The sequence below is a fragment of the Lacerta agilis genome, chromosome 14 (assembly GCF_009819535.1).
Source record: "Lacerta agilis isolate rLacAgi1 chromosome 14, rLacAgi1.pri, whole genome shotgun sequence".
In the NCBI taxonomy this organism is placed as follows: Eukaryota; Metazoa; Chordata; class Lepidosauria; order Squamata; family Lacertidae; genus Lacerta; species Lacerta agilis.
This window is the reverse complement of record NC_046325.1, coordinates 21,000,851-21,013,096: the sequence shown is the minus strand read 5'-3', so window position 1 is coordinate 21,013,096 and position 12,246 is coordinate 21,000,851. Positions and strand designations below refer to the sequence as shown.

The 12,246-nt window shown below is 43.4% G+C and overlaps 2 non-coding genes across 2 annotated transcripts; both read right to left on the bottom strand.

The window, feature by feature from the left end:
- Positions 1-493: 493 nt before the first annotated feature.
- Positions 494-612, bottom strand: TRNAL-CAA. The gene is made up of 2 exons: positions 575-612; positions 494-539 (listed from the first exon to the last, which is right to left on the bottom strand). It is a non-coding gene; the product is annotated as a tRNA-Leu (tRNA).
- Positions 613-2,047: 1,435 nt separating this feature from the next.
- TRNAL-CAA lies at positions 2,048-2,166 on the bottom strand. The gene is made up of 2 exons: positions 2,129-2,166; positions 2,048-2,093 (listed from the first exon to the last, which is right to left on the bottom strand). It is a non-coding gene; the product is annotated as a tRNA-Leu (tRNA).
- Positions 2,167-12,246: the final 10,080 nt, after the last annotated feature.

Here is a 12,246-nt window from a genome sequence, read left to right as displayed (position 1 = left end):
TGAGGTAGTTGCCTCCCTTGCCTCATGGGCGAGCTGACCCTGGTGTAGGGCATTTTATTTTTTTATTTGTTTTACAAAAAGAGATAAGTGACTGTCCTCTAGAAGCTTACAATCTGAAAGACAAGTCAGACAAGGCGAGTGGAGAAATGTTTTTTTAGAAGAAGGTAATAAAATTATATTTAGGGATTAGTTTCCTATTTAGGTAGGGGGTTTGGATGGCAGCTGTGGAACAGTGCCAATCTTATTTATTAATTTATTAATTATATTTATTTCCTTTCAAGAAGTTCTGGGTATTAAACATGGTTCTCTAACTCCCCGTTTTATCCTCCCAACAACCCTGTGAGGTAGGTTAGGCTGAGAGACAGTAACTGCCCCATAGTCACCCAGTGAGCTTCAGGGCTGAGTGGGAATTTGAACCCTGGCCTTCCTGGGTTGCAGTCCAACACCCTCACTGACACACCACAGTGGCTCTAAAAAAACGAAAAAAAGGAAATGTCAGAAGTGGGATTCGAACCCACGCCTCCATATGGAGACCAGAACACCCAATCCACTCACAGGAAGGCTTGTTCACTGCCTTGAGTCTGGCGCCTTAGACCACTCGGCCATCCTGACACTGCATTAATGCAAAACCACAAGCTTATCTCATGACTGCTAAGTCACACTTGCCTGGGGAGAACAGTTCCTGTAGTGAGAGAACAGTTTTATTCCTGCCACGCAAAAGTCGTACACTGTACACTTCTCTCCCAGGCAGGCAAGCAACGGGTATTATCACAGTTCAAGAGCACATTTCAGCCAGACAAAAGCACTGCTGGAGGGAGCCGTAGAGCAAGCCTGGTGAAGGATACAACCTGAGGACAGGGAGGAATCCCAACTGCTAGATAGAGAGGCCTGCATTCATCCCCAGGGCTCCCTGGCTGAGGGTGCTGGGGGCAGCAGGCAATTATTTATGGCTCCTATTTAGGGAAAAAAAATATTATTTCAATGATGCTCAGCAGCTACAGGGGGGGGGGGTTTGAGGAAGAAGGGAAGCCAAGCTTTGAGGTTGGGTAGAACTTGTGGGAATACAAGCTACCTGGCTCTCAGTAGCTAGGTGATCTCGCGCCCCACGCAGAACCTTTCAGATTGCGCCCCCTAGCCATGAATAAATTTTTCTTTTTTCCGTCTCTCCTCCACCCCCCCTTCAATTCACCCACTATTTAAAACCATTTCTTATGAGATAATAAGCAATATTTATGTTTATGGACATATTTTTTAGCTGAGTTTGCACCCACCAATTGCCTGAGTCCCTGGAGGGCCCCTGCCTCACAACCCTCTAGCTTAGTATAGCCAGGATGGGAGAGTTCTTCTAGGTCCAGAAGACTCTAATAATAATAATAATAATAATAATAATAATAATAATAATAATAATAATAATAATAATAATTTATTTGTACCCTGCCCATCTGGTTTGGTCTCCCCAGCCAGTCTGGGCGGCTTCCATCAAATATTAAAATTCATTTAAAATATCACGGATTAAAAACTTCCCTAAACGGGGCTGCCTTCAGGTATTTTCTGAATGTCAGATAGTTATTTATCTCCTTGACCTGTGATGGGAGGGCGTTCCACAGGGCGGGTGCCACTACCGAGAAGGCCCTCTGCCTGGTTCCCTGTAGCTTTGCTTCTCGCAGTGAGGGAACTGCCAGAAGGCCCTCAGCGCTGGATCTCAGTGTCTGGGCTGAATGATGGGGGTGGAGACGCTCCTTCAGGTATTTAGGTAGGGGGTTTGGATGGCAGTTGTGGAACAGTGCCAATCTTATTTATTAATTTATTAATTACATTTATTCCCCTTCAAGAAGCTCAGGGTATTAAACATGGTTCTCTAACTCCCCATTTTATCCTCCCAACAACCCTGTGAGGTAGGTTAGGCTGAGTGACAGTAACTACCCCATGGTCACCCAGTGAGCTTCCGGGCTGAGTGGGAAGTTGAACCCTGGTCTTCCTGGGTTGCAGTTCAACACCCTCACTGACACACCACAGTGGCTCTAAAAAAAAAAGAAAAAAAAGGAAGTGTCAGAAGTGGGATTCGAACCCACGCCTCCATATGGAGACCAGAACACCCAATCCACTCACAGGAAGGCTTGTTCACTGCCTTGAGTCTGGCGCCTTAGACCACTCGGCCATCCTGACACTGCATTAATGCAAAACCACAAGCTTATCTCATGACTGCTAAGTCACACTTGCCTGGGGAGAACAGTTCCTGTAGTGAGAGATCAGTTTTATTCCTGCCACGCAAAAGTCACTTCTCTCCCAGGCAGGGAAGCAACGGGTATTATCACAGTTCAAGAGCACATTTCAGCCCGACAAAACCACTGCTGGAGGGAGCAGTAGAGCAAGCCTGGTGAAGGATGCAACCTGAGGACAGGGAGGAATCCCAACTGCTAGATAGAGAGGCCTGCATTCATCCCCAGGGCTCCCTGGCTGAGAGTGCTGGGGGCAGCAGGCAATTATTTATGGCTCCTATTTATCAGTACAAGGCCATTGTGTATTGTTATCTGAGTGCAGCAGGGGTAAGCACTTCCCCTACAAGTCAAGGTGTGTTATTTTTTTTTTATAAGATTTTTTATTATTTTCCAATAGAACAAAGAAAAAACACTACATAAACATAAACACAATAAAACCACAATACATAATAAACATTAACAATATAAAAACAATAACAATAACAACAAACAAAGAAAATCAAATACAAACCTTGACCAACATCTATCTTTGTACTTTTCTTATTTCTAACTTCTCTACTAGGGGGACTTCCCCTGTTCCCTCCACTGCCTTCAGTATCATATAAACGTTTTAGGTAGCTTTATATCTTTTTCCATTAACATTTACTAATACTCTTTAGATTGCTTAATCCAATATATATCATATCTTATACTCACTATCTTAAAATACTCTTTTACAATTAAATTGTTTATCACAAAAATTTCTTCTAAACAATTTTAACTAACCTTAACCTGCTAAAGCCGATTCTTCTGATTAATTCTGCTCAAAAGTCAAGGTGTGTTATTAACCAAGGCCAGCCAAGGTATATTGTGGCACCCAAGGGAGAAAACTGCATAAGCAGAAATTGGTACAGCATCTCTCTGGCCATAAAAAACAAACACTGCAATAATAACTAAACCTATTGCCTTTCTCTAATGCACAATATCAGCTGTCTGCGGTGTTGGCCTCCCTCTGCCAAATGATGGGGCCACCACTTTTGTCTCCAGTCCACCAGTTATAAGGTTCAGTGATCTAGCCTGATTAGCTACCATAGGCAAAACAGCCCAAAGTTCAGAAGACTGCACTTCCGTCTTGATAAGTTCTTCATCTGATCTGACATAGTCCCTTATCATATTTTCCAGCAAGCAACTACGCAGAGCATCTGTAGCATGCCTGTCCCTCAACACCGAGCATCTGTGACCAGATTTTCCATACCCTAGGACTGGGATTACTCAGCTCTGGGGAGAGCTGTCCACTCCTCCATTTTTCAAAAATAAAACAAGTGAGGGGGGAAGCAGACCCACCAGATTGCAGGAAGATGGATTCATCTTTAATGGTGGGAAAGGGATTTTTTTTAAAATTCTTTAAAATTGCATTTATATCCCACCTATTTCTCCAAGGAGCTCAAGGTGTTGTGCATGGTTCTCCATCTCAGTGGCGGAGTAAGGCTCCGCGGTACCCGGGGCGGCAAAGGAAACGCCCCGGGGGCGGGGCGTCGTGACATCACATTGTGACGTCATGACGCTCTGCCCCCAGGGCGTTTCCGGGGGTGCCGGCGCCGCTTCTGCAGCCCTCTTTTAAGCCGAAGAGCTCGCTTTTAAGCTCTCCGGCTCAAAAGGAGGCTGTGGAAGCAGCGATCCGATGACAGAGTGCGCCTGCGCGTGCAGGCGCACTCTGTCGTCGGGCCGTGCGCTGCCGCTCCCAGGGTGACGGAGGGAGCGGCAGCGCGTGGGAATGGTGGGAGGGGCTGCCTCTTGTCCCCCCCACGTGCCGCCGTTCGCTCCGTTGCCCCAGGAGCAGCAGCACCGCACACACCGTGCGCTGCTGCTCCCGGGGGGACGGAGCCAGCGGCAGCACGTGGGGCTGACAAGCGCCGGCCCCTCCTGCCACTCCCCATGCTGCCGGTCACCCCGGGAGCAGCAGCGCTGCACAGACGGGGTGCTCCCTCGGCCGTGCGCTGTTGCTCCTGGGGTGACGGAGGGAGCGGCAGCGCTTGGGAATGGCGGGAGGGGCTGCCGCTTGTCACCCCCATGCGCCGCCGCTCGCTCCGGTCGCCCCAGGAGCAACAGCGCACGGCCGAGGGAGCACCCCATCCGTGCAGCGCTGCTGCTCCCGGGGTGACCGGCGTTGCCTGGGGAGTGGCAGGAGGGGCGCCGCTTGTCGCCCCCACCCGCCGCTTGTGGCCCCTGTCGCCCGGGGGCGTACCGCCCCCACCGCACCCCCTAGCGACGCCCCTGCTCCATCTTCTCATTTAATCTCCACAACAACCCTTTGAGGTAGGTTAGGCTTAGAGGCAGCAACAGGCCCAAGGTCACCCAGTGAGCTTCATGGCTGAGTGGGGAGTTGAACCCTGGTCTCCCGGTTCCTAGTCCCATGCTCCGACCATGATGCCACACTAATTTGGCCAAAAGGATCACAAAACAGTTAATATAGGATAGAATACAGATTGCAAAGGAGAAAAAATGGTGTGTGTGTAGGGGGGGGGGGCGGCAGCGGCAGGATTGGGCTGTTTTATCCAGAGGGGCCAAAGTTGCAGGAAGAAAGGCAAAGAGGGTGAAATATACTCGGAGTCGAGTGTGAATTTCATGCTCTTTATTTAGCTTGTAGTAGCAAAAGAAGAAGAAGAAGAAGGTCTGTTTCCCCAAAATGTCTGCTATATATACATTATTTACACAATGGTTTTTGCGTGATTGGCTACTTCTGGGCTGCTCCTGTAGGCCAATCAGGTTGCTGATCCACTTCTACCTGAAGCTGGATTGGGTGGCTCCTGCAGACCAATCAGACTGCTGCATTCTGGATCCTATTGTTCTAGGATTCAGCTCAGTACATAACAGAGGGATTTTGTCCCAAATGGACTGCATTTTTGTTTAAATGAAAGAGAGAGAGAGAGCGTGTGTGTGTTTAGATAAGCCCACTCAGAAAGCAAATGCATGAAATCATTTCCCAACCTCAAAGCTTGGCTTCCCTTCTTCCTCACCCCCCCCCCCCCGGTAGCTGCTGAGCATCATTGAAATAATATATTTTTTTCAATAAATAATTGCCTGCTGCCCCCAGCACCCTCAGCCAGGGAGCCCTGGGGATGAATGCAGGCCTCTCTATCTAGCAGTTGGGATTCCTCCCTGTCCTCAGGTTGTATCCTTCAACCAGGCTTGCTCTACGGCTCCCTCCAGCAGTGGTTTTGTCTGGCTGAAATGTGCTCTTGAACTGTGATAATACCTGTTGCTTGCCTGCCTGGGACAGAAGTGTACAGTGTACGACTTTTGTGTGGCAGGAATAAAACCCAATGCACAAAGGTAAAATTAACAGTTAACGTTTTGTATACTTTCCCCTCTAGCCTCCCACACCACGAATCTGTGGCCCACAGATGGCTGCCCATGAGGGGATGAGGCCCTGGGGTTGAGATAAGAGTCCTTGCCTCTGTTCTAAGCAATGCCTTATATCTGGAGAAAGGTGCAGTTTTTATTGAGAATGGAGTTATAAGAATTCTAAAGTCTGAAATATAGAACAAATATTCATAAATGCACACATATCTAAATATATAAGCCATGTGTCTGAAGCAGTACAGTGGTACCTCGGTTTTTTGAGCGTCTCAGAAGCTGAACATTTTGGTTTTTGAACGACGAAAACTCAGATGTAATTGCTTCCGTTTTTGAATGCGCCTCAGAAGTTGAACAGCTTCCGCTGTGTGTTTTTCAATTTTTCCAACTGTAACTTGCAGCCAGCCCTTTGTGCCTTGGTTTTTGAATGTTTCAGAAGTTGAACGGTCTTCTGGAATGGATTATGTTCGAGAACCGAGGTACCACTATACAGGAGCCATTTTGACCTCAAAGTATTCCTTTGCAGTAAGGGAGGCAAATGGGGAAAGCCATCCCAAATTCTTTTCACTTACAAATCCTGTTGTAAGGGCATATTTGTGTATGAATAGGGTGACCCTGTGACCTGGATTCAGGAAATAAAATAATGCCCAGGCTGCCCAGGTAATGCAATCAGCGACCATTATCAGGTATCCTGGCAGACAGGATTTCTGCTGTAGACTACATCCTGTGATGTATGTATTATGATTTTGGGGTGGTCTTTGGCTAAGGAGGTTGCACCATATCAAAAGCTTTTAAAGGTTCCTGCACACTTTTGTTCTAGGTCTCTCCCTCCTTGAAAGGAAGGAAGTGATCTCTGTTGCAACAGAAGAATAAATGTCTGCCTTGCTTTCCACTGGATCCTGCCTCCATCCATTCTTCTCTGACCGATCGTGGACTTAGGGGACTCAAGTGTCCCATGGAGAGTTGGGCGGCAAAAGTCAAACTTCAATTTTTACATCAATGGAAACAACGAGACTGATTGTTTAATGCTCCTCTCTTAGACAATGGTCACGTTTTTGCACAAATGTATGTCGAGAGTTTCCGGAAGCGTGCTAAGTGGTGACTCACATGCCTTACAGTGTGCGTGGCTGACAGCAGGGATACCGACATCTCAGTTACACTGCTGTTTACCAGAGGAATCCCAGGGAAACCGGCTTTTCCAGTGTTCGGGTTCTCGCTTGCTTCCGTGGGAGGCAAATGGGGGCTGGGGTGTGGACTAGAAGCCCAGAGGAAGCTGAGCTTTCACTGTAGGACAAACTGGAGGAACTGCAATCTTAAGAAGAAGAAAAAAAGAATTCTTGTGGAGCTAAAGAATTTAGCCGTCTGATTTTGACGCACAGTGACTGACCTTTTCTGGCCTAAATGAGAGGCAGACCAAGGCCTAGAACCTGTGACCCAGCAGCCAAGATTCAAATTCTAGAGCAGAGGTGGGCAGAAAATAGATTTGGAACTACAGTACAGGTAGATATCTGGGTAATATGCAGTAGATTAGCCTCCATTTACGGTACTCATTCCATTCATTTCGACAGGTCTGCTCTCAGTAGGGCTAGGCAATAACTGGTTTTCAGTATCACCAGCTAAACATGGTGATATGTCAATATATCACAATATTCTTGTTTGCCTCACAATTTTTTTTTTGGATTCAGGTCAGGGCTTGTGGCGGACAACAGAGCCAGACCAGAGGCTGGTGATGCAGTCCCTTAGAAACTCCAGTCAGAGTGATGGAGTCACCTCTCTCTGATTGTTTACAAAGTCAGCTAGCCACAGAGGGGGGGGGGAGCAACAGCACTTTGGGAGAGAGTATAAAAGGAGCAGTTTGTAAGGGTGTTGGTTAGATAGCGCTTGATTTAAGAGGAGAGATAGGGAGTAGGCTAGGATCTGACTGAGGGAGAACCGGTCCTGAGTTAAGCATCCATACTGAGAGGAGACTATCCTTAACAAGAGGACAGAGCCTCACAGCTTGGATAGGGAGACCGTCTTGAGCAGGCATCCCCAAACTTTGGCCCTCCAGATGTTTTGGACTACAATTCCCATCATCCCTGACCACTGGTCCTGTTAGCTAGGGGTCATGGGAGTTGTAGGCCAAAGCATCTGGAGGGCCACAGTTTGGGGATGCCTGGTCTTGAGGGTCTGTGAAAGATATATAGACAGGAGTGTTTTGGGAGGGCTGTGACTGAAGCTGGACAGTTAGAACTTGTGGGAATACAAGCTACCTGGCTCTCAGTAGCTAGATGATCTTGCGCCTTGGACAGAACTGTTCAGATTGCGCCCCCTAGCCACAAACAAATTAGCTCTTCTTTCCGCCTCTCCTCCACCCCCCCCATTCAATTCACCCACTATTTAAAACCATTTCTTATGAGATAATAAGCAATATTTATATTTATGGACATATTTTTTAGCTGATTTTGCACCCACCAATTGCCTGAGTCCCTGGAGGGGCTCCACCTCACAACCCTCTAGCTTAGTATAGCCAGGATGGGAGAGTTCTTCTAGGTCCAGAAGACTCTAATAATAATAATAATAATAATAATAATAATAATAATAATAATAATAATTTATTTGTACCCTGCCCATCTGGTTTGGTCTCCCCGGCCAATCTGGGCAGCTTCCAACAAATATTAAAATACATTAAAATATCACAGGTTAAAAACTTCCCTAAACAGGGCTGCCTTCAGGTATTTTCTGAATGTCAGATAGTTATTTATCTCTTTGACCTCTGCTGGGAGGGTGTTCCACAGGGCTGGCGCCACTACCGAGAAGGCCCTCTGCCTGGTTCCCTGTAGCTTTGCTTCTCGCAGTGAGGGAACCGTCAGAAGGCCCTCGGCGCTGAATCTCAGTGTCTGGGCTGAACAGTGGGGGTGGAGACGCTCCTTCAGGTATACAGGACCGAGGCCGTCCCATCCCAGTAACAAGGGGTGAGGTGATTCCCCTGAGTCTGTTATACAATTTGGGATTGCTTAGAGAGTGAGGAAGTGAGGAAAAGTGCCCCTCACTCATGAACCAAGGTATTAGTCTGTGAAGGAAGCTGTATGGTGTTAAAAGTATTTAACTGCCATAACTATGTAACAGAAACTGAAGTATCGCAACACTGTGTTTAAGCCTGAGACATCTTATAGCTAGTTAAAGTAAATATGTTAACTTCTACCTGAAAGAACGCATTTCCTGACCCACTTTGTTTCACAAACTTATTTTGTTTAATAAAACTTTGCTTGTTTGTTTGATCATTTTCTGCCTGAGACTCGAATCGCAAAGTTTCCTCTCACACAAATTTGTAAAAATGTGTACAGAGAATTGATGTGCATTATATTTAATAGGGGGCAGTTAGCGGGGTGAGTCTGCCATATTATTAATTGGTGATAAGTGGTTGGATCTGCTACAGGGCTATTCAACACAGCTTGCTGCATTATATTCAGCATTAAATTATCTTTCTAATGATGTATAATTTTATGTCATTATTCAAAAATAGACTGATGTTAAAAGCTATCAAACCTTAGAAATACAACTTTCCCTAAAAGTTTCTACAATTTTGGCCACCGTTGTAGGTTTATTTGATGTCTAATTTTGTATTATTATTATTTTTATTTTTATTTTTATTATTATTATTATTATTATTATTATTATTATTATTATTATTATTATTGTTATTATTATTAAAATATGTATACCACCCTTCATCCAAAGACCACAACATAAAAATATAAAATAAGAACAAAAAAATACATAGTAAAACAAAAATTATTTAGGCCCCCCATCACATTTAATAGGACATAGAATGTAAACTCAGGGGTTGCATAACTAGAATGGATTTTATCATATTAAAAGTAGTTTTCACTTACCGGTAACTATTGCAGCAGTTGTATAAGGGATTACTATTAAGATGGGAATGTAATGGAAATCAATAAGATTTGGGAACACAGGAACAAAATAAATAATCAAACCATCTATTCTTTTTTAAAAAAAATTTTTTATTACATTATATAACAAAACTTTACAGTATATACTTCGTAAGCCAATAAAGAAGAAATATAACATATACGTTCCATTTACAGATAAAAGTAAAAACTTTTGAACATAAAGTGAAAGAGAAACATCTGTTAATTTGGTTATTGTTGTTAACGCTTATCCATTAAGATCTATCATAATTTAAATTATCTACATCAAACACAGCATATTGTATCATTTGCGAACATATTTGTAAAGCTGAAGGAGAAATGGAAAGAAAGAAAAAAGAAAAAAAGAAAAAAAAAGAAAAGGGAGAAAGAAAGAAAAAAGGAAATAAAGAGAAAAAAAGAAAAAAGAAAAAAGAAAAAAAAATAGAACTCCCCTCCCCACCCACCCACCCCTTTTTGAAAACTGAAACCAACACAACTTCCACATTGAGTCGACTTCCTGTTGAACCCATCCATATGACTAACTCTTATTTACGAGTGTAACCATTGTGTTTACCTCTCTTTACAAGCATTTTATGTCACTACAATATCAACCAGTACCAAGTTTTAATTTCATAACCCTCTTCTTTTTTCCTTCCCCCCCCCCCCCAGGTTATTGAAAAGCTGACATTTGTATCTGCCCCCTACTGTACTTCTTAACATATATTATATATCTAGCCCAATTTTCTTGGAATTTCTGCTTTGATCCCCCTCTCAAGCTATTTGTTATCTGGGCCATTTCAGCAAATTCCTGCAATTTGCTTTGCCATTCTATAATTGAAGGTAGTTCTTGTTCCTTCCACCTCTTAGCAATTAGAATTCGGGCAGCCGCCGTAGCATACAGGAAGGCCTCTCTTAGTTTGTTTGGTATTTCTTTATCAATTATACTTAATAGCATAATTTCTGGGTTTTTTTGGAAATTAATTCCTAACATTTTTTTAAGCTCTTCATGAATGAGGCCCCAGAATGTTTTTATTTTCTGGCATGTCCACCACATATGGAACAGACCTCCATTACTCTCCCCACATCTCCAGCACGCACTAATAACTCCTTTATAGATTTTTGACAGTCTTAAAGGTGTTAAGTACCATCTATGTTGGACTTTCATCATGTTTTCTTTTATATTTGACGAAGCTGTAAAGTTCATATTAACTTTCCATAGATGTTCCCATTCGTTCATCATTATCGTTCGTCCGATATCTTGAGCCCATCTCACCATAGACGATTTTACTGTCTCCTCCATAAACTCCCACTCAAGTAGAAGCTGGTAACTTTTTGAAATTGTCTTATAATTGTTGTTTATAACCTCCACCTCTAACTTTGTTGGTTCCTTAGAAAATCCTACCTTTTTATCTTGCTGGAACACTCCGTACAATTGATGGTAATCCAGCCACCACCCCCATTTGATCTTTTATATCCTCATATTTCCTTAACCTGATCTCTCCCTTGTCCTCAATTAATAAAGTATTATATGTAAGCCAATTGGTTTTCATGTTTCTTCTTTTAACTGCTTTTGCCTCGAGGGGTGATATCCATTTTGGAGTTTTAGGTTCTAATAGCCTTTTATATTTCTCCCAGGTTTTAAATAGTGCATTCCTGAGTATGTGGGTTGTGAAATTTTTATGCACAGCATACTTTCCATACTGTAAGTATGCGTGCCATCCAAACCGGAGGTCATAGCCTTCTAGGTCCAACAATTCGTTATCACGGAGTAAGAACCACTCCTTTAGCCATATCATGCATACGGCCTCGTAATATAATTTTAGATCAGGGAGACCAAATCCACCCCGATCTTTCCTATCTGTAAGAACTTTATGTTTTATCCTTGGTCTCTTACCCGCCCATACGAATTTTGATAACTCCTTCTGCCACTCCTCTACACATGTTGTTTTCCCAATTATTGGGATAGTCTGGAATAGAAAGAGCAGCTTAGGTAAAATATTTAGTTTAATTGTGGCTATCCTTCCCAAAAATGAGAGCTTTAATTTATTCCATAGTAAAAGATCTTTTTTAATCCCTTCCCAGCAGCTCTTGTAGTTGTCTTCAAAGAGGTTGATATTTTTGTCCGTTAACCATATTCCCAGATACTTGATTCTAGGGTATATTTTAAGTCGCGTTACCTCTGCAATTTTATCCTTCTCCTTTGTTGGGATATTTTTAACTAATAATTTGGTTTTATTGTAATTCAGTTTAAAGCCAGAGACTCTGCCAAATTCCTGCATGATATCTAAGACTTTTGCCAAGCTCTCTATTGGCTCTTCAGTGGTTATTATCAGGTCATCCGCGAAAGCCTTTAATTTATAGCAGTTCTCCCCCAAACGAATTCCTTTGATATTCTTGTCTTTTCTTATTTGATTATTTAGTATTTCCATAGTCAAGATAAATATTAGCGGTGACAACGGGCATCCCTGCCTTGTCCCTTTGTTAATCTCGCACTCCTGGGAGATATCCCCATTTATAATAATTTTAGCTTTTTGCTTCTTATAAATTGCTTTGATGCCATTGCAGTATTTGTTCCCCATTTCCATTTGTTGGATCGTATACGTCATAAACCTCCATGACAGATTATCGAATGCTTTTTCCGCATCCACTTAATTGGTGATAAGTGGTTGGATCTGCTACAGGGCTATTCAACACAGCTTGCTGCATTATATTCAGCATTAAATTATCTTTCTAATGATGTATAATTTTATCTCATTATTCAAAAATAGACTGATGTTAAA